The following is a 25,094-nucleotide window of genomic DNA, read 5'->3' as shown; positions in this document are numbered from 1 at the left end:
TTCCTGCAACTCTGGATTGTTCGTGTGCATTAGGAAGCACCTCCTTAAGCGCACTCTGGTACATTTGCTTCTCAGATGTTTCTAGAAGTTCACATTTGAGTCCTCCAACCTCTGGGAGCTGATTTTGTAAATGGAGTGGGATACAAATACAGTTTCACTTCATTCATTCCGTGTGGAGGGCTGACTGTTTGAGATGGTGCCTCAGGTCTCTGCTGATTTCCAGTTAAGTCCTCCATATAGAAATTTCTCACGCGTGCAAGTGTGTTTCGGGATTTCTGTTTGTCAAAACCTGTAGGAGTACCCTATGCTGATTCGGCCTTGTTCTAAGCCTGGGGTGTAGACGGGGCAGTTTCCCACCTGGTTCTCACCAAGACTTCCTTGCCTGTCCTTTATCCTTTGTTCCTCCATAGAAATTTGGAAACGCCTTCCAGAAAACACAAAAATATTCTGGAATTTTCATTAGAATTCTTTTCAACCTATTGCCCAATGGGGAGAGAACCTGATATATTTACCCCTAAGATTGATTTCTCCATTGCGCAAACGGATGATGTAATACACAATTTTCTCCATAAATTTTTGCACACTTCTTGTTAGAGTTACTTACAGTACTTGATATTTTGTGCATGATCAGTAATGCCGTCTTTTATTAAACTACATGTTCCACACATTCTAGAGGATCGAAGTGCCATGCACATTCGTAAATTTATCTTGTATCTAGCAATCTGTTCAGTTTCTGATTTCTAATAAATTATAGATTCTTTGGGGTTCTAGCATGTAGATAATCCTGTCATCTATGAATAATGCTATTTTTAATTATTTCTTTGTACCTTGGGTTCTTTTTTCTTGCTAATTAGTCAGTATTAAATAGAGATGTTAATATCAGATAACTTTGTCTTGTTCCTGATTTAAAAGGCAGTGGCTCTAATAATTCGTCATTAAGTACGATGTTTGCTGTAGATTTAAAAGATATTCTTTATGAGGTTTAGAAAGTTCTCTTTCATTCTTAGTTTACCATGACTTTGTTTTGCAATTTTTTTCTTCTATTGAGACAGTCTCATAATTTTTCTCTTTAATCTGTTCACATAGGAAATTGCATTAATAAACAAACTTGCGTTGTTGAGATAAACTTTGCTGGGTCGTGAGACTCAACCTTAGTATGCCTTGCTGGATTTATTTTACTGATTTTTATAATTAACAATTTTTATATCTTCCAAAGTAAGATTACCTATAATTTTTCCTTGTACTTTTCTGGCTTGATTTTGGCATTGAGGTTACACTAGCTTCATAAAACCAAATGGGGACGGGGGTTGGCCCTTCTTGTTCTAATCTCTGGGAGAAATTGTACAAAATGAAAATCTTCTGTCGACTATTGGGTGGAACTTACCTGTACATCTCCCAGGCCGTGTGTGTGTGTGTGTGTGTGTGTGTGCGCGTGCATGCACGCGCACCTGTGTGCACTCACGTGTGCAGAACTAAATCTTCCAGGATGAGCAGTATACAACGGGCAACTCACCTGTGGGCTACGGGCAAGCGTGGGTTTCCTGTTGTTGTTGTTGTTGTTGTTGTTGTTGTTGTTGTTGTTGTTGTTAAACCCTGTGATGATCCAGGAAGATATTCTCATCCACCTTGTTAGAGCTAAAGTCTCCTTAATTGTGACTTTTTTTCCCAGCAACTTAGGTAAATCCACTGTGCTGAGCCCCAGATAATAAGCAATTAGACCTCGACGATTGCAGTCACCTCTTAATGATCCCAGACTCTCCCTTGCTCACTCACCAGCCTGAGGGATGTGAGAAAATACAAACCAGGTCATGATTGCTTGAGACCTTTCTTCTGAAACCCAGGCTAGAGGAGGGCCTGGCCTCTGCTAATCACAGTGTCCACTAAGCCTCAGCTTCACAGCCTTTAACTTTTAAATCTGTGGACCGCTTTCCTGCCCCAGGACCTTTGCATGTAGTTTTGGCCGCCCACGACATTGTCCTCTATTTGCATGCCAAGACCTTCTCGTCCCTCAGCTTTGGTAAAAACGTCACTTCTTCAGACAGACCTGCACTGACCACCTGCTCGTGGGAGGTTCCCCCGCCCCCGCCACTAGGGTCTCCACTTTTGCGTTTTGCTGGTTTCTGGCCAAGCACCGTCCCAGTCGGTCGGGATTTCATTCCTTTATCTTCCCCACCAGAGTGTACCAGTGCCGAAACGTGACTCACTGGCTTGCTCGCTCTGGCTCAGTGAGCGTCTTGGAATGACCAGGAATGCCTCGGAGGCACTTGTTCTGCTGAGCGTCTCCCTCAGATCTGCCAGCACCCCCAGAAGCTCGAGGGCCCGGCCCGGCCCTGGATGTGGCTTGTGAGGAAGTGCCCCAGGATCCTTCTGTTCTCCCCGCGTAGACACCCTGTCCCGCCCCTCCAGCTGGCAAGTCCCTTTCCTGAGTTCTAGCTCACTGTGACTGTGGTAAGCCCCTAGGGCGGGTCCCCTGGTGTCCTGAAAGGCAGCAGTGTCCCTGGGCTCCAGTCCTGGCATGGCCACGTGTGGTCTCCAAGTCTGAGTACCGTCCCCACCTCCGGGGGTTCTTCCAGGACAGCGTGGCCAGTGAGAACTGGGGGAGCGTCTGGGGCCGCCTGGGGAATTTGGTGACGGCGGTTGTCACAGCTTCCACTGGGGGCTGTGCGTCTGTCCTCCTCATTCACGTAGATAGCCTCTGCACAACGGCGTCCTCCAGTCTGGGGACTGTCTCTTCGTCTCTGTATCCTTTGGGTAGGATTCCCAACTTTTCTGTGAGTTCTTGCAAATAATCGTCATCCCAACAGGGTCTTTTCCAGGGCTCAGCGTCTCTCTGGAACTTGCAGGCACCTGCTAGGAAGCCGTCAAGTGCGGGGCGGTGGCGGGGCCTGCCAGGAAGCGGACAGCCCCTGCTCACGAGCCGCTCCTGTTCGACAAGAGGCAGATGCCGACGAGCTCCACGCTGTGGAGGAGCGCAAGGGCCGCGGGGTCGTAGAGACAGCACCCCCTTGGTCCGATGAGTGGAAAGTCTTCCTGGCTGGAGTCGGGGGGAAGGGGCGGAGCTGAGTCTGGAGGGTGGGCTGGGGGCGGGGGAGCAGGAAGGGGCCGTCGCTGGGACGAAAGCAGCGCCTGGACCCCATCAAGGCCTGTGTGTCTTTGAAGATGAACGCAACCTGACGCAGCGATGTTCAGAGCGTCAGGGAGACTGAGGCTCATCGACTGTGCTGCGTTGAGGGCGTGCCTGCATCCACTTTTGGAAAGACAGTTGTCAGGCGCCTGCAGGTGGCTTTTGAGAGCGATCAGATCAGAACTGAGCCCTGGGGACTTGCGGGCAACGTATCCCTGCCCCTTGGCTACAGGTACCCGCTTATCCTTGCATTCAGAGATTTGAACCCCTTCCCTCCCCCTGCAGAGCCCCACTCCAGTGGTCCCCCTTTAATGACGTCCTCCTTACCACCTCTAACAAGCGTCAGCATAATTTTTATTTAACAGATCCAAGGCAGGCCCCAAATAACTAAACGAGACCAAATTCTACTGGGCTGGGAGGGATTAGATGCTGTTTTCTAACGACCACGCAGACATGAGCTGCGAAAAAACCGGCAAGCTGCCTTCGTGCAGGATTCGGGTGGGCACGCGGGCACGAGCCCGGGCGTCAGAGATCCGGACAGGAGGGTTTCTCGCCGTTCCTGGCTTCCCTGGCGTCTCAGCATGGAGGGCGAGTGTGGGCTCCCTGTGGGGACAGATTGTCAGAGCTGCAGCTCGGCTTTGCTGGGGAAATGCCTGCGTCTGCATTTTGCGCTCCTCCAGGTTTGAAGGCTGAACCTCCAAAGAGATGTTCCCGAGCGCCTGCATTTAGTTCGCTTCCAGCTGGCCTCTGCAGCCCTGGGGGCTCATCCCAGGACGAGGTTCCTGTCTTAGCTCCGAGTGCCCTAACAGTTGACCCTGCCAGGAAGGGCTGCAAGCAGCTTGTTGAGAAAATGATGCCAGGAAAGCTGACGAGGGGAGACAGTCTAAGGAGGAAACCCAGAAAAGGGCCTGTGAAGGAGGTCACGGCCTCGGGCAAGTGTAGCTCAGTCCCTCTGGGGACCCCCTGCAAGACCACGGGGAACCCACCACAGGAAGGAGGAGGCAGGCATTCACCCATCAGTGCCCGCCTCTCACTGCCCGGGGCCGGCTGGTAACTGCTCGTGGCCGGGAGAGCCACGTAGGCAGGAACTGGCCATCAAAGACGCCAGCCCCACCGGAGGCCGAGGGGCCGTGGGCAGGGCACCAACGTGTCCACTGGGTTCCTTCGGACACCTGCTCCCCCGGGCTCACCGTGTCCTGACGGGTCTGGTGTTTGTCTCTGGCTAAGGGCTTGCCCTGTGCCAGACGCATTCTGGAGCCGAAGAGACAGCAGTGATGAGCCCAACAGCAGGACAGGGGTGAGTGAGTGAGACCGACGCACGAGGAAGCCTCAGAATTTGAGCGAGTTCAGAGTGAAGACGGTGAGGAGAAGAACACTGTGGAAAGGGAGTGCCCAGCCACGGTGGGGACATGGCAGAGAGACCCAGGAAGCAGCCTGACTGGCCCCCACCAGCCCGATCTGGGGAAGTGCGGGAGTCAGAAATAAGTAAGACAGTGGGGCTCGTAGCCTGGGGAGTAGAGCAAGAATGTGTGAGTCCACGTTGACAGAAAGCAGACAAGACTGGGGGTGAGGAAGGGGCGGGGCATCCTTGCAGCAGAAAGAAAGGCAGCCGGCATGTGAGGCGTGACCGACGGAACCAGGAATGCGCCGTTCGACGCAGCGTTGACGGCAGGTGATGCAGGCGAGAAGCGTCCGTAGGTGGTGAGTCTGGTCGGCGAGAGTTAAGGAGGGTAGAGAGGCAGACGGACCCAAAACATCTTCCTAAAGATTCCTAACGGTTATAAAGGGGAAAATAAAGGTGAGTTTCCACGTGGGGCATGGGGCAGATGCGTCCTTGTGAAGCCGTCACAGCCACAGCACCTGTGGTAGCGGGACACGTGGAAACTGCGTGCCTGCTGGCACACAGCCCTTGATCCCCAGGGATCCCGGATCTGTTCCCGAGAGACCTCAGACAAACCCACACCGAGGAACAGTCTGCAGCAACTAGCCTGCGCTCCTCAAAGATGCTCAAGTCACGAAATAAATAAACTGTATAGAAAAGGGGGGGGGGGCTCAGTCAGTTCAGCATCCCACTCTTGATCTCAGCTCAGGTCACGATCTCACGGTTCTTGGGTTCGAGCCCCACGTCGGGCTCTGTGCTAATAATGTGGGTCCTGCTTGGGATTCTTTCTCTCTGCCCCTCTCTCTGCTCCTATCCTGCTCTCTCTTTCTCAAAGTAAATAAATAAACTTAAGAAATAATGCGCAGGTCACAAACCTGATGAAAGAAAACCTGAGTGGGGACAGTGGAGTTCTGTGCCTGATCTGGGAATTTCTTTTGCTAAAAGACGTTCCTGGGGTGGTTAGAAAAATCTGGGAAAAGTCTGTAGATGAGATCGTAGCATTGTGTCAGTTGTTCCCGCCCTGATCTTGATGTTTGAGCTGGGATACGAAGGAGGATGTCCTTGGCTTTAGGACCTACGTATTGGGGGATGTGTTAGCAGTCAAGCACGTGGGGTCGAGGAAATCCACCTGCAGGCATGACTGGTCATGCATGGTCTTGCAACTTCTCTGTGAGTCTGAGAGGCTATTAAAACAAGAATTACAGAACGAGTGAGCAGTGCAAGCCCAGAGAGGTGGGAGTCCAGGGAGCACTTGGCCGAGATCAGGTGGTCAGAGAAGACCCCTGCAGAGATGTCATTTGAGTTGAGACGCGGAGGAAGAGAAGGAGCTGGCCGTGCACAGTGGGGTCGGTGAGAGCAGAGGTGCGGATGCCACAGCAGGAAGCCTTCAGCGTCGTGGGGCCGCACGCAGGAGCGGGGGGAGCAGTGGGAAGGAGGCAGGGACGGGACACCGGGGGCTTGTAGGGCAGCGAGGGCGTGGAGGCCATTCTAAGTCTCGGGAGCCTGTGGGAAGGTTCCCGAGCAGCACAGCCCGCAGCCAGCTCTGTGCGCTGGTCTGTCACCTCCCCGCTGCTGATGACGCAGGGCTGGAGGTGCCCCCCCAGCCGAGGCCATTGCCACTGTGCAGCTAGAGGTACCGTTCCGTCCGTGGAGACAGCCTCCAGCAGGGACGCGGGCATGGAGGGGAGTGGCGGACCTGGCGGGACCTGGGGAGCTCAAAGGTGGCCCGGTTCTTCCACCTTGAGCACCTGGGTGGCTGTGGTGTCACCGGATTCAGGCGGGTGGAAGGCCGGGCCGGACGCCTCTCCGTGCCCCCAGGGGGCTCCTGGCTCTGGGATAAGTAGGCATGGTGATGCCCGTGGCATACGCAGAGGCCTTCTCCAAAGCCAGGGCCTCGTATGGGTCGTGGTTTCCACCACGAACAGGCATGTGTCCGCCTCAAAGGACAGATCATCGCTCTGTTCTAAGTCCCGGCAAAGGATTCAAACACTCGCTGCCAGCCAGGGCTTGCGACTCTCAGCGAAAGACCCATCGTTCCAGTGGGTGCTTAAATACTGATTACATCTCTTGCTTTGTAAATAACTCGGTGGTAAATTTTTACGATATTGTTTTTACAGAGACTATAATGAGAAGGCTGGGTTCCCCCCCCCCCCCCCCGTCACTTGCATATTAAGGTCTTTAATGGAAGTACACAAAATGACTCCATGAAAAGCACACAAAATGTGGAGCAGGCTGCGGTGGGCTCAGCGCTGTGCTCAAGTCGAGGGGCTCCAGCCCCCGAGGGACGACCCTCCTGGCAGCGTGGGAAGCCAGTGGCGCCTCGGTCCTTCCTCCCTGTCCTGTGTCCGGTCCATCCCTCGAGGGCGCAAGCTGCACGGGCAGTGGTCACCCCGTGGGATTCTTGGGGTGGTGGGAACGCACAGCTTGGGGACGGTTTTATCTGGGAGCCTGCCTGCTTTTTAATTGGCCTCAGTGTTGATGAATGGCTCCGTTCTGCTGGGAGCGAGCAGGGCTGGGCGCTGGAGCGTGTAATCTGATTGCAGCCTGTGCTCTGAGCCCCGCGGAAGCCTCTGGAGCTGCCCTGATTGGTTTGGCCCCGGGCTGCACAGGGCTTGGCAGAAGTGAGGCAGCAGAGGGTGGGAAAGTGGGAGAGGAGGCAGGCGCCCTGGGCACCGGCGGGCCTCCACTCTGGGTGTGAGGTCATGGCAGTCGTCTGTGGTCCTGCGGCGTCTTCCAGGCAGACCGCGTTGGGGCCCTGTGGTCCTGGGGGCAGCTGGAGACGCGGGGGCTCCTCCTGGGATGGCCCCTGGTGTCCAGGAGGCACTCAGTAAAGGCTGTTCCCTTCCACCCAGGAACCGGGAGACCCCGTGGATGTGCGTTCATCCTGTCGGCTCTGGGCCAGGCGGGAAAGGCCATCAAGCTGGTGGTCGTGTGGGCAGGCCCATCTGGTTGTTCCCCAAACCACACTTTTCTCCCTGGGGCTCCCAGCCCCCGGCTCATTCTGCACTTCAACAACAGCACCCCCTCGCCCCCTGCCCCCACCGCCAGAGGGCCGGGCAGACCTTTGTCGCCCCTTGGGTCCAGCTCTGTCGCCGCGTTTGGCCCAGGAGAGGGCCTGCTGCGTTCCCATGGGACCCCCCGGTCCTGCCCAGGGCAGCCCTGAGCCGAGCCTGGCTGAAGAGCCGGGAGAGCAGGGGGCGGGCCCTTCCGCAGGGCGGATCTGTCATCTGCTCCCCCTGGCCCCCCTGCGCCCCTCGCCCCCGCACCCCTCCGCCCCTCGCCCCGGCCAGACGTGTTGCTGTCGTCTGGGGAGCTCATACCAAGCCCGGCCGCGTGAGGATGACTCAGAAGTGGGGATTGGTCGCACGACAGGCGGGCAGCTTGTGTTTGCAGACACTGCCCATTTCGGGTTCCAGGAAATACCGCTGAAGTGAATCTGCGTGCTCTCCTGTTGGAATTCAGCACGTCTGTCCCACGTCCGGGACCCCGTCTCGCCCTCTTCCCCCTCTTGCCGGGCGGCCGTCTTGGCCCCGGAGTAAGCACGTGACCACCTCGGATGCCCGACCGTCCCTGGCCTGCCCCGCACGTGCGACCCGGCCGCTGGTCCTGAAGTCACGCAGTGGTGCCGCGGCCCGTGTCACACGCAGACGCGGGGACGGCGGCGTGAAGAGCGGTACCCCAGCCCTTCCCACCCGGTGTGACGACCGGAGAAAACCAGCGAGGCACCGTCTCTGAGCGCACGCTCGCCCGTCACCCCCACCCAGCGCGTCCGTGCTGGGCTGCAGGGCTCCGTGGTGCTGCCTTAGCTCTGGACACCTGTTTGCAGGTGCGCCGAGGTATCCTCGTCAATGAAGAAGCGGCGCCCAGGAGCAGCTCCCAAGCCTCGCCGGCGCTCTCACACCCGGGGTGGCAGCGGGGGGGGGGGGGGGGAGGGGGTGGTGACCACCCCTGGGGAGCCCCGGCCAGACCGCCCCCCCCCCCACCCATGAGCCAGCCAGGTGACGGTCACGCTCACCCAGGTGGAAGGACGGCCACCTCGGTGGCGACAGAACGTGTTCGCCGGATCGGAAAGTTTGATTCCACATCCACGGGAAGGCCGGACGTGCGTGCTGGTGATGCCGGGGAGTGGGGTTAACGGCGTCGAACCTGCAGCCGCGGGGGCCGTCATAAACCAGCCTGCAGCCCAGACGCCGGCCACACGTCTCTTATCCGTCCCACACGATGCTTCCCGCTTCTGTCTTCTTTACGTGTCACTGCTCGCTCCTATCTTGCCTAAAAATCGCGATTTCCGCCTTGATTCCTAACAAACCGAAGGCTCTGGCTGCCCGGAGCCCATTCCTTCTGGCACATTCTCCTGCCGGGGACCCTGCACCCGACTTTCCCGCCTGGCCCCGAAGCCCGAGAGAAAATCGCGTGCCTTCCTGCAGCCCCGCCGGGGCCCCAGACAGTTCCGAGCTCCCGGCCCCACAGCCGCTCAGGTCCGCGAGCGGGAGGCAGGTTTTGCGGTCCCGCAAGACCCGAGTGCAGTGGGCTGTGCCTTCTGACTGCTCGCTCTCGGTGCCTGGCGCCTCGCTCGAGGCGCATTTTATTCTGAAACCAGCGATCGTCTTCTGTGTTCACCGCAGATAACGTGACGCGCGCTCTCCCGCTGCATTTCTTGTGACGAATGCCGTCCGGGGCCTCTCAGGACGCTGGGGCTTAGCGGAGGGAGAGCAGCAGGGAGAGCTGTAGACGTCCCTCGCCGTGTCTGACCCCCCGCCCCGAAACACCCTGAAACCCAGTACCAGATCCACCCCGAATCGTCCTGCCACCGCGGCCCGGTGGGTGCGGGCGCTGGGCCGTTTTGTGAACTGTGACCTCGTGTACTCATGCTTCGCTTCTGGACACCGTCGGACCAGCTGTCGAACACACCGTAAAGTGGCCCGAAAGCGCTGAGGGTCGCGCGAACGCGAAGCGTGACTCGTTCGGGTGTGTGGTGATGTGAAAACGGAAGCACGTGCGTGGCCGCGTGAACTCTGGACGCGCTCACCTTCAGCGTCTGGGACGCTCCGTCCTCTTCAGAAGTGACGCAGAGTGGCGCGGAAGCTGCCACACACGGAGCGGGAGGGTGGCCGGGGTGCGGGACGTGGCTCACACGCGGCTCGGGGAGAGTTTACAGCTACAGAGGGCGCGGGCTCCTTGACGGTACTGAGTCAACAAGCTGTGGCGGATCAGCGACCCTGAGTGTTTAAACGCTTGTCAAACAGCCGTCAGGGATCGGGCACGGAGCTTGGTGCTGGTGGGGTGACAGCGGTGAAACGTGGTCGCTCCTTAGGGGATCCCGTGTTCACAGGGGACGAAGATGTGGGAACGTGAGCGCGGTGCATGTGACGTGGTGGGGACGCGGGACCCCCCCCCCCCCCACCCCTGCACAGAATCCAGGAAGGCTGCACAGGGGAAGAGATGGCCGGGGTAGGGAGGGGGTGAGAGAGCAGGTCACCTGGGGCATCCCTTCATGTATGGCGTGTGTGGTGTGCCTACAGAGTTCCCAGGGGGTCCTGGGAAGGGTCGGGGGACAGTCTGGGGTGGGGTTAGGAGAGCTGACGCGAGTCACACGGCCTGGGCTCGGGTGCTGGCTCCTCCGTGCGCTTTCCCTGTGGCCTCGGACAGATTGCTTATGTTGTCTGGGCCTCAGTCCTCTCAGCTGTAAAGTGGGATAACAGCAGTGCCTAGCTCAGAGGGGCCCTTTAAGGCTGGCGCTTAGAAGAGTGCTTGGCACCCACTAGGTGCTCAGTACAGTTAGCTGGTGGTGGTGATGATGGTGGTGACGGTGAGACGGTGGTGATGGAAAAGGTAGTGACGGTGGTGGTGGTGACGGTGGTATCAGCAGTGAAACCTCCCGCGTTGACAGCAGAGAGGGTGGTGATGACGTCTGTCACCTGGGCCCCAATGGTGTCGGCAACCTGAGCGTGGACTGGGTGACGTGAGAAAGTGGCCACGGAGCGAATCGCCCCAGAGTGCTGTGGTGCGGAATGTGAGTGCTACTGGAAAAGGTCCCAGGAGAGGGAGCTCATGGGTAGCTGGGACCCTTTTGGAGGAAGCCAGCCTCGGACCAGCTTTCCCAGGTTGGAGGAATGGCAACTTCACAGCAGTGGAGGCGGGAGAAACCTGGGGCAAGGGCAGGGAGCGAGAACATGGGGTTCGAGTGGACGCTTGCACGTGGAACGTTCTGGTCCTGGGAGAGCCATACCCAGAGCAGAGGTTAGATCAGCGGGGGAGCGGGGCCAAGGCCAGCCTCGGAACCTGCCACTTCCTCTGCGTTCTTCCCCACGGCGTGTGGCTGGTACGAGCCCCTCCTTCTGGCCTCTTCTAGGACTGTTGCCCCTCCTACCACGTGTCTCAGCACAGAGCCCACAGGGAAGTCCCGGGAGGGACACTCATATCTCCATTTCACGGGTGAAGGACATGGGTTGTGGCAGGACCGCTTGGAGCCTCCCAGGCGAGGGCGTCCAGGATCCCACGCAGTGTGAGGCCCCGCTCACACCGCCTCTCCTCGCTGGAAGTTGCCTGGGCCAAGATGCCGTTGACAGTCTTTCTTAGTTCCGACAGGACGGGCGTCTCTCTTGGGGCAAAAGCCCACTCCGTGCGCCATCGGGGACACCTCTCTCATCCCAGGCCGCGAGCACCGGTGAGACGAGCTGGGATTTGCAGGAGGATCAAACTACGAATGCGTTCCCGCCACCGAAACGTGATGGGAGGCTGTCCTGCATGTCTGCGTTGCCACGGTAACGGGGGATTCGGAATGGACCGCCCAGTGACACATTTTGCCAGCAGTACTCTGCAATCACGGAAGACTTTGTGGCTCAGTCTAGAACGACGGAGGTCGGGAGCTGGAGGGGCTCCAGGGAATGTGGCCGCGTCTCATGGCGTGACGGGCGAGGAGCTCTGGTCCCCTTGGAAAATGCCACTCTGGGGGCTCCCGGCCCGTGACAGATCCAGAGGATCGTGTGCCACGTGTGAGCATCAGCCGGTGGCCGAGGCATCGTGTGGCTGCGTGGCTGAGGGTTTCTGTGGGGCCTCCCCTCCTGGGCTCCACTCTGCCACCCTCTCTTTTCCACTCCTGTCCCTGGCCTGAGTGCGAAACCCTCCGGGGGCCAGGCCTGCCGCGCACGGCCCACACGAGAACTGGTTGCTAGGTGACCTTCGAGTGTCACCGAGACTGGGAGGGGGTTGGGGGACGCTGAGCTGGTATGCGGCCCGGAGGCCCCTTCCCAGCTCCGAGCCGGCCCATCCACACCGCGGGCCGCGCACTCCATGCCCTGCACAGAGAGCCTGTCGTTCTGGTCCTCCAGCGCGTGCGGGGACTGACTCCATCCGCATCCGAGAGCCCCGAGGCCCCGTGACGGTTTGGGAAAACCTGACATCCCGCAGATTCTGAGAGCGTCTGAACCCTTCGGTCGGGAATGGAGAGAAGCGGGTCTTCTGCCTCTCAGATGTGAAACACAGACCCCCTGTACCGTGGCTTTCTGAAGTCCACCAACCACGTTAGCGGGGAGGCGGCCTCCGTGTCTTCAACGTGGTCCGAAGGGCGTGAACTGCATCCCAGGGAGAACGTCAGCGTTAGGCTGAGGTCAAGTGCCCTTCAGAACCAGGCTGTCCCGGGCCGCTACGACGTCAGAATCACGGTTCAAAGTGATGGGATGGGCCTCAGCGCCAGGTGAGGGGCTCCCCATCTTCCCCCGTGTTGGCGTCGTAGGCTTTTTGGACCTTGTAAGGTCAACTCCTGTGACGGGCTGAACAGCAGACCCACGCGGCCCCTGTGATGAGCGGGTGGGCAGTCCCAGCGTCTTCTCGCGTCCCCCAGTTATAAGGAATAACGTGCCCACTTTGTCCTCTTAGATTTTTTAATGTGGTGTTGATTTTGTTTTATCTGAATAAACATATTCCGGAAAAGCAGTTCTAATGGTTTCCTTGGGATACAGGTTTTGTTCCTTGAAAAGTTTGAAAGGATAGCATATTGGGATCTTGTGGCTGCTTAAACAACTCGGTCTGCGATCAAAGTGTGGGCAGGGCTGCGCTCGCTCCGGACGCTCTAGCGAGAGGACCCTTCGGCCTCCTCCCGGTCCCGACACTGTGGGTGCTCCCTGGCTGGGGGCCACGTCCCTCGTCTCTGTCCGCTTACACATCACCTGCCCTTCTCCCGTGCTTCTCTCCTTTTCTTCTAGGGACCTTGGTCACTGGATTTAGGGACCCAGCAGACCCTCCAACAAGATGATTGATCTGTTTATCTCAAGATCTCCACCCGGTTACTTCTGCAAACATCCTTTTTCCAAATAGAGTGATGCACACGGGTTCCAGGGATTTGACATGAACTTCTCTTCTTGGGGGTCACCATTCAACCCTCCTTGTGCCGTTCTGTATGGTTTAGCATAATTTACGAACTTTTTAGTTTGAAACACAGATTTGCAAAGAAGTTGCAACATAGTACAGAAAGGCCCCCCGACCCCATCTCCTCCTGGTCTAACTCCCAGAAGTTACCCCCAGCAAACTGACCTTGGTACAGTCCACAGATTTTAGGCATAATTGTCTTTTGAGGGTCTGATTTCAAGTCGGAGAGGTGTGCATACAGCACAGGCCCCCTTCAAAGCCGTTTGATTCAGGCCGGATTTCACCATCCGCCCAGGGTTCCGCCTTCCACCACGGAAAGGGAGGCTTGAGAACCACAGACATGGTGGCCGCGACAGTGAGTGCTTGGCGCACCCGGCACGTTCCCCCCCGCGTGGTGAGCGCTGCTCCTTTTAATAGATTCAAGCTGGGGCTCGGGCACAGGATAAGCTGCTGGGTCCGCTCCTGGGAAGGGTCTGGAGATCAGACGCGGAACACGCAAAGGGCTTGGAGTGAGCCCTTCGGCAGGTCTCGGTGGGGTCCGGGCGGAGCGCTGTGCGCTCGGGCACCGATGGGTGAGCCCACAGCATGCAGCGGCCTTCATCGGCAGTCAGCAGTGCAAGGTCACGCTGCGCTCCTCACCACCAGTGCCAAACAGGAGGGAACGGTTAGAGCCGTGGTTTTTATAGTTATGGAAGATCATTCAGCATGGGAGCCTGTGTAGCAAAACCCTGCACGGGTCACTGAGGAAATTTGGAACCTCATCCTCCTGATTGAGAGCAGTGGTAGTGCTTTGAGTACTGGTTCTTGTGTGTCAACCCCGCCGCCCCCGTTTTACGGGATGGCTGTCACATTTTGTAACCTAAAGTAGAAGGGAGGGGGGCTATTGGAATGTGTCCTGTAAAGGCACTGAGTCGAGTAAGAACCCTTTGAAGGGCAAGTGAGAAATCATGGTGCCGTTTCCTCCCGTTCCCGCTGCCGAACCACCTCTGTGCCTGAACGTTCTTTGTTTAAATTCCCGTTGCAAGTTTCAGAAGGGAAATGTTAACTTCAGGAATTTGAAACAAAAAGAAACTCACCCGGAGTTGGGTGGTGTGCGTGGAGCCCGGACAGATCGTTCAGAGAAAATCAGACGGTAATTGGCCGGTGTTTAAGGTGGAGTGTGATGCGGGTTGGGTAAATAATTTTGTTGCAGACTTTTTTTTTTTTTTTTTAATTACACAGACTAATTTGATATTGTCCTGGGAAGCCGTCCCTTTGAATATTCAACAAAAGCAACAATGCGCTGGGGGGATGATATTAAGGGTATTATTTTTGCATAATTTATGCTCGGTGACAGCTATCACCTGCTTTACTTCATCACCCGTTTACACGGAGACGGCTCGATCCTCCAGTCTCATTAAGCTATTTATTCATTGTAATGAATGATTTTAATGTACTGTGTTAGGGTTATGCCACGCCGAACTGTTAAGAAAATCCATCTGACTGTACACATTTAATGTTTGCAGCTAAATTAATGCCTTTGTTACCGCCTCCGTGGTGGATTGGACACCGTGCGTGCTTTGATCGCACCTGTCTCCGTTTCGTCCCGGTCCCGGGTCACCTCTCGGTAGCGTCGCGATCACCGCCCCGATGGGGAATCTGTGGACAGGTGCGCGTCCCGTTTCGCAGAAACTCCAGCAATTCGGCTGGAGCCCTCTTGGCCGCCCTCCCCTTCTCCCGCCCACAACCGAGGGAGCCTGCAAAGCCTCCTCCCCCCCCCCCCCCCCCGCAATTTGTGCCCCTCCCTGAATCCTTCAAGATGTTGTTGGCAAGTTGCAAAGACAGGAAGATAATATCTTTCCTGAGGATGCAAGGCAGTTCTAATAAAAAGCTGTCATTCACAAATCCAGATCGCCTGTCACACGATATGCATTTTAAAGACCATATGAACTGTTAAGCAGCTCAATATGGGCAGCCCGCATGGTTATTACGACTTGGAGATTTTTAGCGGTGAGAGAAGGGGGTGTGGGGCCTACTACTGCTTTGGCAAAGGGAAAGGTTGGGGTTCTGCAAAGACCTGCGGCATCTGGGCTCTGTGACCTCAGAATTGAGCGCCCTGTATCTGCTCGAGAGGCCTCCCCCGACGAGGGAAAGACGGGCGCAAACGCGACGTAGTGGAAATGCTGGAGGGTCATCCTCTACAATCTCGCAAGTTCTTGAAAACGACAAGCCGCACCGGGTGACACAGTCACCATCTGAGTGCAGCAGATGGGGACTCAGAAGGGTACTTTGCAAGGGGAGACTTAGGTGGGACTCGGCAGGCAGCATCTCAGATGTGGAGGGAAGGGAGACGAGAGCCCTGCTCACGCCAGGGCCGGCGCGAGGTTTCGGAGGCCGGTGCCCTCCCTGATCTGTCTCAGAGGCCGCCGGCTTGTGCCCTGAAGGATCGCTGGGACATCTTGTGATTGACGTTTGATTCGAGCGCCTCCTTATTTTACAGATGATATCACCAGGGCCCAATCAGGAACTCAGGCTCTGAGATTTAAGGAAGAAAAATACGTTCTTTGGGAGAAAGCAAATGCAGAAAATTGTAGACAATTATTCTGGGCCTCTTTTAGACCGTGCGGAAATAATTAGCCCATCGCACTCAACCCAGCAGTTTACGATAAACGAAAACATCCACTTAGTGAGAATTTTTAGTTTTCGAAGGGAAGGACTAACGTGAGAAAACGGCGTGCGCCCCTCTCCCCCCACATTTGTTTTGTTTCCTGAGGAAGAAAACAGCCACAGAGATCATTCGGAGGAGGGCAGAGCGGTCAGCCCCAGGCCCCACGCACACGCCATGGCTTGCGAGGGTGGCGTTTGGCGGGACGGTGGAGGTGCAAGCCTCGTTCCCTCAGTGCTGGGCTTCTCCGTCCGGTCACCAGGCTGGCCCGTCCCAGCCCCTCGTGATCGCATGGCCCCGTCTGTGTCGGATGAGCGCTGAGGGCTTTGCACAACTTGTAAGCATCTGTTTGTTCCCTTAAAAATGTGACCTTGCCGTTCTTATTCACCACAACATCCGTCTCCCCTCATCCCGATGCCCGGCGCATAGTAGGTGCCTCGCAAGTACCCGTGGGATGAATACCTGACTTGATGCGTGTGTAGAAAGAGCGTGGGCAGAGTGTCCGCATGGGGTTGTGGTCCAGACTTCTCACCTGGGCTCAGGGGACACTCAGCGGCGTCTGGAGACATTCTGGTTTCCCACAGGTTGCTGGGGGGGGGGGGGTTGCTGTTGGCATCTGCTGGGGGCCAGGGACCCTGCAAGACACAGGACGGCCCCCGCGGCCGAGAATGGTCCTCCCGTTGGGAGTGCCAGGTGTGAGAAACCCTGGTCGCGTTCGGGAGATCCTTCCTTTTCCCCGTATCAGTTTTGCAAATTCTCTGATGTAATTTTGTAATTAAAAATCGCTGGTTAAAGAGGTGTTTTTAATTAGCGCAGACTGGGGATAAAGAGGCAGTGTGGCTCGTGGGAGTGGCGTGGCCACAGCACGCCGTTCCTCCCTGCTAGTTTTTGTCCCTGGGGAAACTTCTGGTGCCGGCTTGAGTAGCTGCCCGTGCCCTCAGGCCTCAGAATCCTCGGACGCTCAGGGGGTGTTCTAGAAAACACCCTTGGGATGTGTCCACTCTGTGATCTGCCAGGCAGGTGAGCCCAGGAAAGGAACAATTTACCCAAACGGACAGACTCAGCATCATTTAGGGACAGAGGGGCTGAGCCGCCGTGTTGCTGTGTCGGGGGGCCTGGAAGCCATTGGCTGGGACTGGGTCGGGCCTGGGGTCACCCTAGACGTGACCCTGACAGCGGACAGAGGTCTAGGACAGCCGCTCTTCACTGGTGTCCCGTCAGCAGTTCCTGTCATGGCCCATGCACCCTGCTGAAGCGCTTTATGGGCTGAGGAATGCCGTCTGGACCGCACCTGTGCCCCTGTCCCTCTGAACGCCATTCCCACAGCCTTTTGGGGGACTCCCCATTTGGCGTGAGGGCTCTGGGGTTACCTGAGCAGAGGCTCATTCCTGAGCAGCAAAGAGGTGTGTTTCATTCCCGCCCGCGTTCCTTCTGGGGACACTCCCTGCGTCTGGCGTGTCTGTGCTTGGGCCGTAAGAGTGGTTGGTCCGACTCTCTTCCTCTCTGCCTCGGGGAGTAGAAGCAGAATGACCCTTAGGAAAAAAAAAAAAAACTAGGGAAAGCGTGTTTTTGCATTGGCACGTTGTCCTCTGAGGACGCCGTCTGTCCCTAATTATGGCCGTGCCTCCAATCTGCCCTCGCTGGGCAGCGCTCCTAAGGCATCCCGTGGGTGCACGGCCCTGGCGGTGCGGGAGGAGGGCATCGGCCGCCGCATCGGGTCTGTCGGGCACCCTTCCCCTCCTGGCACCGAGCAGAGAGCTAGTGACGAGCGTGTGGGGGGCAGCAGCTCTCGGTGACCGGGGCGGGGACGAGATCGGGGCGAGCCGGCTGGGCGGCCTTGTCCAGGCCTGGCTGGCGAGGAAGCTGTCGTGCGACCTTCTCTCGTGCGCGGGAGCCCGGTGCAAGGCTCGGGAGAGCGCCGCCGTAAACTCGTGCTGGGCTTTGACAAATGCCCGTTTACTCCGGGTGATGACCAGGTCGTGCTGCAGGACGTGGACGCGGTGGGGGGCGGGGCTGCCAGGTGGAAACAGCGCCGTGTCTCCAAGGCCCCCTTCCCTGTGTTCTGGGGGGAGCCTGACGCCCCCAGGACGGGATGGGCGTGCCCCCTGCGGTTGGCGGGCCCAGTGAGCCGGGGCCGCTGCCTCTGCGGAACGTGGCCACTGCTCCCGGGTCCACCCCGCGTGCAGGCAGGTGCTCACCCAGAACTGCCTCTAGAACCCGGTTCCGCGAGGCACAGGAAGCACAGGGGCCTCTGGGACGGAACGTGCCGCCCTGACGTTCCTTTCCAGGGAACTGAGTTCCTTGCATATGAAAATTAACCTTCTTTAATAACAAAAACGACACAGGCCGTTGAAGTGGGGCTGGCGTTATCTTGCCAGGGCGCTTGCCAGGCCTGGAGTATTTACTGAGTAGTTTTCAAAGTTCATTAAACTCCAGAGATTAAAGGCTGCCCCTTGCGGTGCCCCGTGCCAGGGCACTAAGGCCCTATTACTTGGTAAAATGTTTGCTCCGTTGTTAATTCAACTCCCCTGAGTTCTCATCTTCCGAATCAAAAGACATTTTCCCGTGCTGTTAAATTTGACATTTTCAAAGGACCTCGGACCGTTGTTCGCAGCACTTGCCAGAAGCCCGGTACGGCACATTTATTTCCTGGGGGAGGAACGCTTGCCCCCCACGGTTCTCTAGAAATGTCAAATGCATTAGCCCTCCTTTCTCCCCACGCTGTTTTCCCGTGTCACCTGACTTCCAATAACCAGCTGACCGACACAAAGGCTCCCCAGTGGAGCAGGAGCTTGTGGGGGGGCCCTATGATCTCCGGCCCCCCGGCACAGGACCCACCGGGCAGGGAGCGTGGGGACAGCGGCCCGTGTGCCACCTGCTGGCCCGGTCTGTGATCAAAGCTGCTTCTTTTCCACTTCTCATTTCCTTCTGAATCTCTATAGGAATATCCTTTCTGTCACCTGGTTTGACTGAGGGCCTTTGCCGGATTCTGCAGCACAGTCCTGGTGGCAGTGACCGTGCTGTTAATGGGTCCTCACGCAGGCTGGCCTGGGCGGGGGTGGAGCCCTGTCTTCCCTTCACCACGAAGAAGTCCGATGGTGGACCCCGTGTTTCTGGAAAGAAACGCGGGTCAAGCCTTCGGTCTTCCGTCAGTGTGGGGGGCCTGGGAGAAGCCTTCCTTCCTGTCTGATACACAGATAAACGGCCACCGGCCCTCTGATGTTGAGGACCCCCAGGCGTTGGCACGATCGAACCGGGACGCTTTAATTGGCAGGGTCGAGGAACATTCTGAAACAAGCTGTCCTCGCGAAAGTCATTCTTCGTTACTGCCCGGCCCGGAAGTCTTTGTCGAGCTCCTCTGTCACTTAGTAGACGTTTGCTGCTCCTACCGCCGAGCCCCATGTCGGGGCTCGGCCGTCCAGCTGCGAGCAGCAGAGACCCATGGCATCACCGTGCCGGCGTGGATTTCAGGGGACTTCCTAGCCGTGTGCCCGATCACTCCAGGCCTCAAACTCCTCCGTGGTATCAGGGGAATAAGAGTGTGCAGCTTGCTGCGTTCTTTTGAGGATTAAATGAGATACCGCACGTCATGGCAGGGATAAGTGCTCGATAATTAATAATCATCATCACCGCCACCAACGGCAAATGCCAAGGGTTATTAAATCCTTGCACGTGCCAGGCAGGGATCCGAGCAACGCTTCTCTGTTATCAGCACGTACCACGTCCAGAGCATCGTAGGTGCTCGCACGGTACCCGAAACAGGAGAACGTTGGGCCCGGAGAAGCGAGGTGACTTGCCCAAGGGTTCCACAGCTAAGGGGCAGCCGCGCTGGGATTCAAAACCAGCCTGTCTAAACCTGTGGATTGTGCCGAGAACCGTCGTGCCGCAGCACCCGCGGCTTCCACCGTTGCTGCCAAGCCTCACGGAGCTCACTTCTCCTGGAAAATGGGTCCGTCGTCATCGGCGTCCTCGCTGGTAACAGCGGTTGCACCTGTTGGACTGTGTCCGTGTGACCTGGTGGCCTTAGTCCCTCACACGCGTCATGTGAAGCCCTCCTGCAGGCACTGCACTGTCATCGTGCCGACCGCCTGGGACAGTGCTGGCTGTTGTTTCACGGGGGAAAGGACAGGGGTCGTCTCACCCGAGGGACACCCAGGTCACCTCGGTTTTGCGTCTCGGGAGGAGCCACACTTCCTGGAGGGTGTTCCCTCCTCTGGGCCCCCCACCCACCCCTGCCCTTGACCTCCGTCCCCCTCCATCTCAGACGTGTCCTTCCTCCCTGACGGCTTCCCCGTGTTAAGTCTCCGCTCCGGCGTTTTCTCCCCCTGGAAGGCCGTCCCGCCCCCATCGTCTCTCAGGATGGGGAGGGACAAAGCCCCATTCTGGGAACTACGTCACCTCCATAAGGAAGAGCATATTCTCCGCGCCTGCACCTTGATGGAGATGCGGAGGGACGAGGGACGAGGTCCCTCCGGACGCTGCCATGAGGAGGGGTCGGGAGCTGGGCAGCGGGGAGGGGCGAGGACGTGGCAAAGTGGTGACCGGGCTCCCCCCACAGCAGTCAGGCCACGCCCGGCCCTCGGCCTGTTGAGCCAGAGAGGCCACACCTGCCAACTTCCCAAAAGGAGTCAAACCCAGACTTTTATGTGAAATCTTTCCATTTTTACACGTCAGAAGCGTCATGTTAAAACACAAAGAGAGCTCCTCAGCCGGCACGTAGGCCAAATCAGGCACGTGTGCAGTTAGGACGTCTCCACAGCCATCAGACCGTGAGTGCCCGCACGCCCACGTCCGGCCTTCCTGCACGCCCACCATGTTCTAGAAGCTTCCGTGCCCGGCACGAAGATCTGCCCACTAGGCCCGAGCCATCTGCCTGGCCGCCCAGCCATGAGCCCCAAGGCCGGAGGGCAGACACCCCAGAGCGCTAGGCGCGGCAGCCCCTGATCGGACACTGGCTCTCCTCTCGGGAGGCCAGGCCTTTGGGGGGCCCTGGCGTCCTCCTTCCGCTTCGCAGGCCCTCACCCCTTCCGAGGCCGGAAATCTCCAGGCTTTGTGAGAGGAGAGAAGTTTCTGGGGACCCCATCCCTCCATCAGTGGTTCCAAACCCCAGAGAAAAAAGATTTGACCGCTTAATCCCAGAAGGCGGGGATTTGTTATCCTTTAAATTATGCACAGGGGCCCCCGTCTTGCTGCGACTGAGTGAGGACACACAGTGAACATACGTGGGTGTGTTAGGAGGTGAAACAAATAAATGTTTAGTTAATTTATTAGCAGTAAAAGAGCTTTCGTGCTCATATATGTGGCATTACTAATACACATCTGGTGTTATTAATAACGTTATTCATACCCTAAACACTTAATTTTTAAAGGCCTCGCTAACTCTCTCTCACTGTGCTGTGATCTCAAGGCACAGTGATCACGTAGAATGAGCTCCATCACTAGTGAGAGTGTGGACAGACCCACATTTCGCGCAGCCTCAGGAACATCAGATGTGCTGGATGATTTCATCAGAGCGATTTAGGGCCCCCATGGTCTTTAATCTCATAAGGTGTCTGACAGACCGTTGGGATTAGGACTAGAGGCGGGGCCTCCGTATCTGGCCCTCTGCTCCTTTTGTAAATAGGATTTTATCCTCACGCGGCCACACCTGTTCCTTACCTGTTCCTGAGGTATCCTTTGTGGCCGCTTTCATATAAAAGCAGAGTTTAGTAGTTGACACAGAAACCATGGGGTCCTCAAAGCCTAAAATATTCATCAACCAGACCTTTCTAGAAACAGTAATCGTTCTCAAACACAGGATGCCCCATCCCAGAACCACCAGGGGACTTTTTTGAGGATCCAGAGGCTAACTCCTCCTTTGGAAATCTGGCAGGCAGGGACCCAGTCTGTATTTTAATGAGCTCCTTGGGTCACTGTGATGGCCAAGAGCAGGTTTAGGACGAATCTAGAAACTGCTCTGGTCTCGTGGTGGCATCCCGCTGACCGTGGTAATGGCCAGTGTGCACTCAGACCTTTGCGGCCGAGGCCCGAGTGTCCACACCACCCACTTGGAACGGCCTGCCTTCTCACTCCTCTGACACCTGAGCCCTGGCCCTTCCCAGTTTTCCAGGCCCAGAGCCCTGAGGTCCACACGGAGGCACCTGTAACCCTGTGTCAGCCCTGGGATCAGACTGGACGCTCCTACAGAGAGGGAAGGTGTGGCAGACGCCTGGTGGGTTTTGTGATATACTTTTTAGTACTACTTAAATCCTTACGGGAAAATTATTTTGATAAAAATACTTAAATAGGGAACAACGAAGAAGTCTGTGAAAACGAGGCCTCTCCCGGGGTGTTTGCTTTGGGAAGAGGGAGGAGGAGGAGGGGTGGTCCTAGGAGGCTGTCAGCGTCCTTTCCTCCGTCCAGGTGGAGGTTTACGGGGGGGGGGTTCGCTTTGTGAAAATCCATCAGACTGTATGCCTGTGACTTCTCAGCTTTTCTGCAGGGATTGTATGATTCCCTAAACACGTATATTTTTAAGCATTGGCTTTTGAGGGTGGACCCAGGTGACCCAGAGTCACCTTGAAAAGCTGACAAGATGGAACTTGAAACCTGTGTCCCGTTCCTGGGGGAGGCCCCTGCTGTGTGTGCATCAGTACTTTCGTAAATCCTGTCGTTTTCTTCAGAATGACATGGTCACATTGTTGGGGCGCCTGGGCGGCTCGGTCGGTTGAGCATCTGACTTTGGCTCAGGTCATGATCTCATGGTTCGTGGGTTCAAGTCCTACGTCGGGCTCCGTGCTGACAGCTCAGAGCCTGGAGCCTGCTTCGGATTCCGTGTCTCTCTCTCTCTCTCTGCCCCTCCCCCACTTATGCTCTCACTCTCTCTCTCTCTCTCAAAAATAAACATTAGAAATAAATTTAAAATAAAGTGTTGGCAAATGAGATATAAACATTTAAGTTATGTCAGAGTTTTTGTTAGAAAAATAAACAATTTCCACTTGGGTAGGGACCCCACTTCTTATTGGTGTCTGGGGTACCCACTCCTAGCAAAGCACCTGTACGTGGGGAGGGGAAGGGCCTGTGGAGTGAACAGACGAACAGATGTGATTCTCCCCACGAGTCCAGGAACCACCAGCGTTTCTGCGACTTGGCCTTAAATACCTGCTTGTTCTGCATGACTGTCTCTTAAGCACACCCCGTCCACAGGATGGACGTTTGCCGGGGGGCAGGGCTCACTTGTGTGCTAGAGACCCAGGCCCTGAGCCGCGAGCGTGGGGAGCACATGGCGAGCTGTGTATGCTGCTTACTGCAGAGCGGAAGGAAGGTCGTCGGGGCACGAGCTGACCGTATTTCTGTGGGACTCCCCTTCTGCGTTCGTTCACCTACATTCTCACGTGAGCGTTGAGTGAACATTGAAGTATTATCAGTCCTGGTTATTTATCTTGGCATTGATGACGTAGCTTGAAAGATTTTGAGCGTTAAATATTTGCGGAGGCCTGACTTTGCATGAGGAAAGGTTTGCACGCTGGGTCTCTACGACTTATGTAGTCAAGAGATGAGGTTCTTAGGAGTGATGCTTGCACACAAAAGAATAAGAACAAGAACAGAATAACGCCATTTGAGACTTACCACCTATAAGGGGAAGGGGAGCGGGAGGGACCTTGTGTTGGCCCTGGCTGTCCGGAGAAACAGAACCCATAGGTTGTGGGCTTACGGAGACCGATGCACCGGAAGGAACAGGCCCCCACACTTTGTGCGGCTGGCAGGTCTGAAATCTGCAGGGCGGGCGGCCGGCTGGAGGCTCAGGGAGGAGTGGATATCGCAGTTGAGTAGGAAGAAAGCCTGCTGGCAGAATCTCCTCTCCTTCGGGGCACCTCGGACTTTTTTCTGTTGTGACTTCAAGTGATTAGGCGAGGCCCACCACATCATGAAAGGCGATCTCCTTTACTGAAAGTCTACTCATCTAAATACTAACTTTATCACTCCAGGGCCTTTAGGCACCTGTAGATTGGTATTTGAGCAAGTATCTGGGTCCCGTGGGCTCCGTGGGGTCATTCCATGGCTTCGCTGATGGGCACCATTGGGGGAACCACCTCCCTCTTGAGAGAAGCAGGCAGTGGTGTTCTACGTGAGCCACTGCGACTGGATTTAGTGGAATGAATCTTACCCGCTGGGTCGGGGGAGAGTGGCACTCGCCATTTGTTACCGTCCGCCCCGTAGTTTCTCCGTGGGGAGTAAGCAAGAAATTAGAAACATGCGCATGTCCTTCCTCCTCTGCCCTGCTTCCTCTTGGGACTCAAGCACTCTGAGCCTCCCAAAGGAGGGTTGGCACCAAGGAGTGTCGCCATGCCCCCAAGCGGTGACCCCGGTGACGCACACGGGAGAGACATGCCCCACGCGGGCTGGGCACCGTGCCTTGGGCCAGTGGAACCCAGCTGAGTGGGGATTTATTTTGACGTATTTCTTGGGCATCGTACATTCTGTCCCAATGAACTCAGACCAGGTTCCAGAAAAACACTGGGTTTGGACATGTTCCTGATGACCATTCCTGCCGTGTGACGTCCGGCTCTTGGACAGGCTTGGAAGCCGTCCATTTCCTTGTTTGGTTCTCTTGTCATGAACTTGTTGCACACGCTTGTGTTTGTGAGTGAGCCCTGGATCCACGGCCGGTTCCCGAGCGCGATGGGTTTGGGTGGTGAAGTCAGGTCCTCTGAGCCACACGGCGAGGACGTTCGAGATGGTTCCTCACTCACTCTGGGTCCTAACCAGACCGCCCCAGCTCGGCTGTCCCCCGCCCCCCCCCGCCCCGCCCACCCCGAACCAGGAACGGCAGGAAAACGGGGTCCACTGCTGGACTTTGAGCCCCAACCCCTTCCCCTTCCCGCCCACCCACCGGCCTTTTTTCTGAACAGGGAAGAGGGGCCGTGTTTGTATCTCAGGCGGGCTAGCCTTGTGCAACGGGGGAAACCTTCCCCTCCACTCCATGACTTCCTCGTGTCTGGAAAAAGTAATCGGCTTGCATCAGCCATTGGGGGTCCCTTCAGTCAAGCCCACAGTTGTAAGCAGAGCGCCCAGATTGGAACACACGCCTGCAGACCCCACAACAGAGCAGCCCTCACACTGTGACCGAGCAGGGCCCGGCCTGGTGAGGCTGCCTCCCGGGAGCTGGCATTTCTAGGTCGTGCGGCCTCTTGTGAGGGCATCACACTGGGCTTGGCTGGGCTGAGTTTGCTGGAAACTGAACCCCAAATCTTTATGCACACTAACCTCTTCAAACACCAGACTCTTCAAACAGTATCTTCAATTATTTAAAAGCAAAACAGAGCTTGTTGTGGTTTTTTTATGTTTATTTATTTTGAGGAAGAGAGACAGAGAGCGTGAGCAGGGGAGGAGCAGAGAGAGAGAACCCCAAGGAGGCTCTGGTGATGTCAGTCTGGACCCAACACGGGGCTCAAACTCGGGAACCGGGAGATCATGACCTGAACTGAGATCGAGAAGAGGACACTTGACCGACTGAGCCACCCAGGCACCCTCATTAATGATCTTTTTTAAAAAATGGAAGTTTGGGGCTCCTGGGTGGCTCGGTCGGTGAAGTGTCC

The 25,094-nt window shown here is 56.6% G+C and overlaps 1 protein-coding gene across 4 annotated transcripts in view; it reads left to right on the top strand.

The window, feature by feature from the left end:
* The window catches only part of CDH4 (cadherin 4), a 538,296-nt gene that overhangs the window by 89,121 nt on the left and 424,081 nt on the right, over nucleotides 1-25,094 (top strand). The window lies entirely within an intron of this gene.

This window comes from Panthera leo, chromosome A3 (genome assembly GCF_018350215.1).
Source record: "Panthera leo isolate Ple1 chromosome A3, P.leo_Ple1_pat1.1, whole genome shotgun sequence".
Classification (NCBI taxonomy): Eukaryota; Metazoa; Chordata; class Mammalia; order Carnivora; family Felidae; genus Panthera; species Panthera leo.
This window is presented reverse-complemented; position numbering and strand designations above follow the sequence as displayed.